We start from the raw sequence: 3,304 nt of genomic DNA on the forward strand, positions 1-3,304 counted from the left end.
AGAGACAAAGGGGAGTCTCTTCCCTGTCTGACACTTTGGTAGCAGCAGATTTTCAGGCAGGGGAGGTGAAGTAAAAAATCTGGTCTGGATCAGTGTGTTTGTACCTCCGTGGATGAGAGTGTTTGTACCTCCTCAGACGGACTCTGCAATGGTGTTTGAGATGAAGATGATTTGGAACAAGCCCTCATGGAAGACACATGGTGGGAAACCTCTCCCTGTTGCTGGAATTGTTTGTTGGAGATACCAGCTCACATTAGATCATCATCCACATCCCCCTCACTGCTGCCAGAGCACTTTGTCCTCCTGTTTGTTGTCTTAGTCTCCTTTTTTCATCCTTTGCTGCTCAAGACCAGCAGGAGCTGAATCTTCCCAAACTTCTCCCTGGGATTTTTGGATGACGTGTCCCAGCCCCACAGGAGATGAGCCCTAACTCACAGCCCTGATTCTTATGAGTTTCCAGGAAAAGGCTACGGAGAGCTTTGAATGCAAACACGTGTGCCTGCATCACTCAGGCAGCCAGGGAGGACAGGGATATCGTGTTCCTCGGTCACTGATTAAAATTAACCAATCCTAATCAGATTTTCAAACAGGAGCGTTCAGGGAAGTGTGGACAAGTGCATCATGATGATTTGTTAATGTTGCTCCGAGACTCGGAGCCCTTAATTAATGTATTCATGAAAAGCACACACAAAGCAGGTTGCAGATAAAATGACAGGTGGAATGGGGTGATTTCATTAATTGTGGATTTCTGGTCAGTCTCCCCAAAGCTCTGACGTCTCTGCCATCCACCCCTGACTCAGCTCCCTGTGCCTGTTGGTGGTGGGATGGGTTAGAACAGGCTGATGCTCCTCACCTTGCCCATCCTCAGGCTCCCTGGTCCTTGTGCCACCTGTGTGGACCCGGCTGTCCCCAAAGTCCTGCCTCCAAACCCCCCCAGATTATCCCCAGGAGAAGAGCAGAGCCTCCCTGCCAAAGGCAGCAGCAGCTCCGAGCACGTCAGAGCTCCGAGGCTCATCACCTGCTCCTGCCCCAGGGAAAAGAGTGGAAATCCAAGACTAAGTGCAACTTACACCGGGGATTCTTTGAACGGGACATAAATGGCAGTTCTGGACACACAAAAGAGCGAGTGTGAAGTTTCCTGCCCCTGAAATGGAGGCCCAGAGGGGGGGTGTCCCTGAGGAGTGCGGGCGTGTGGCGTTTGGGGGTGGTGAGGTGACAGATGGTGAGACCTCAAAGCAGCTCTGCTCCGATCCCGAGGTGAGGCAGGGATGGGGAAGGTGATCCCTCAGTCCCTCCGGCTGTCACCTCCCTCCCACGTGAGACTCAAACCATCAGGGAGGGGCCACCACAAAACTCTCTCCGAAGTCCTTCTGTTACAGGGCCACCTAATGCTGCTTGCAAGGGCCGGGGGGAGGGTCACAAAAGCTCATCCCAGCTGCAGCATTCACTGGATAACATTTCCAGGAGGATTTACTCAAAGTTCTGTGCTAAGACCATGGCTTGCACCGACCACACCACAGAGAGAATGTGAATTCCTGGTTTGTGCAGCTGCCGAACTCAGATCAGCTGTTTGGTTACCCCTGGGGGTGTCCAGGCTGCTGGAGTTCAACAGGAAAACCACCCCTGAGCCTGGCCAAAGGCTGTGACACCATCCCAAACTGACCGTGGGACAGCCCTGCCCCTGAGGATTGTCCTTGTGGGAGCTGAAACACAGGGAATCCACCTGGGCAGGTCTGAAACAAGTGAAGGTGAAGAAGAAAGGAGATAACAGATCTGAGAACAGATCCTAGGCAATTCACTGGCTAGGCACTCCTGGCAATTGTCCTTTGTCATGTGTATTCTTTCTTTTAGTGTCCTTATCATGTGTATTCCTCCTTTTTATGTCCTTTATAAATCCCCCTTTTGGGGGGAAATTATTCCCCCTTTTGGGAATTGCGTATTCCCCCTTTTTGGACCATCATCATGTTTATTCCTCCTTTTTGTGCCCTTTGTCAGGTGTATTCCTCCCTTTCTCTAGAGGAAAAGGAATTCCAAATGTGTGCAGCTGAGAGCACTCAGTTGAGGGGTGTCCCCTCGGTCAGGCTGTGAGGGGCAGCTCCACAGGGAGAGGGAGACACAGGGAAAGGCCACTGTTTTTGGAGAACACCCTTGACACCCCTTCTCTTTGCAGTGCTGCTGTGACTGGTGGGGAAGGAATCATGGAATAATTTGGGATGGAAGGGACCTTTCAAGGCTATCTGATCCAATCCCCCTGCCATGGGAAGGGACACCTTCATCCAGATCAGGTTGCTCAGAGCCCTGCCCTACCTGGCCTTGAACACTTCCAGGGCTGGTGCTTCTACCCCAGGAAGGAAAAAGCAAACAGGAGATTTTTTCCCAGGAAAGTCTTCCAAAAAACCAGCTCCCGGCAGGACTCTGTGCATTCAAGCCTGGCTGTGCAGCAAACAACAGGTCAGCAAAACACAAGTAGAAGGAGCTGATCCAGCTCGAGGTGTTTAAGGCTTTGGGAAATCTATTCCAGTGTCAGGGCATGTGGACAGGAGGGAGAGAGCAGGAGCAGCCGTGGAGGGGATGCTGCTGTGTGAGCACATCCTGCATGGCTGAATTACCAGCTGGGACTAAAATCCCAAGTCTCTTCCCAAAGACTTAATTTGGGTTCACACAACCCACTTTGTCCTCAGTTTGTTCTGCAGAGAGGCAGGCAAGGATGTGAGGCAGAGGGGAAACCCTGTGGTACACAGAGTTAAAAGCCTGGGTGGCAAATCTCACAAGCTGAGATGCTCTGGGCTTTCTTTTCCTGTAGAAGAAGAACTAGAGAGGAAAGGAGGTGGTCATCCCAGAAACGCAGAACCATAGAATCCTGGAATGACTCACAGATCATCTGGTTCCAACCCCCTGCTGTGGGCAGGGACACCTTCCACATGGCAATGAGCAGAAACGCTGGCTTTGACACAAAACCTTTTTAATGGCTTTTTTTTTTTTTTTTGCAGATCCCAGCAATGGTGGAACTTGAAGTGAGCTCCAAAAAACCCCAAGGCAGAAGGTGCCGTGACATATGAGCTGGGGGGGTTTGTCCTCTTCTGAGTCAGTATTGCTGAGTCCATGGAATAAAGGACAATTTAATTACTGCCGTAATAAATAGGATTGTAGAGGGATATTACAGGCATTTATTTCACGTGGCAACAGATTCAGTAAATATGCTTTGCTCAACACCCTGCTGCAGTTGTGCTCATCAGCAGCTGAAATGAAGAGCCTCGGTGGGCCTTGGGTGACTGGATCCAGCCCCCAAAGCTGGGGCTGCAGG

The 3,304-nt window shown here is 51.0% G+C and overlaps 1 long non-coding RNA gene across 1 annotated transcript; it reads left to right on the forward strand.

Moving 5' to 3' along the window:
• The first annotated feature begins 1,682 nt into the window (after positions 1 to 1,682).
• LOC108639339 lies at positions 1,683 to 3,033 on the forward strand. The gene is made up of 3 exons (XR_001920397.1): positions 1,683 to 1,748; positions 2,381 to 2,451; positions 2,991 to 3,033. It is a non-coding gene; the product is annotated as an uncharacterized LOC108639339 (long non-coding RNA).
• Positions 3,034 to 3,304: the final 271 nt, after the last annotated feature.

Source organism: Manacus vitellinus, unplaced genomic scaffold (genome assembly GCF_001715985.3).
Source record: "Manacus vitellinus isolate BGI_N305 unplaced genomic scaffold, ASM171598v3 scaffold_19_pilon, whole genome shotgun sequence".
NCBI classification, from domain to species: Eukaryota; Metazoa; Chordata; class Aves; order Passeriformes; family Pipridae; genus Manacus; species Manacus vitellinus.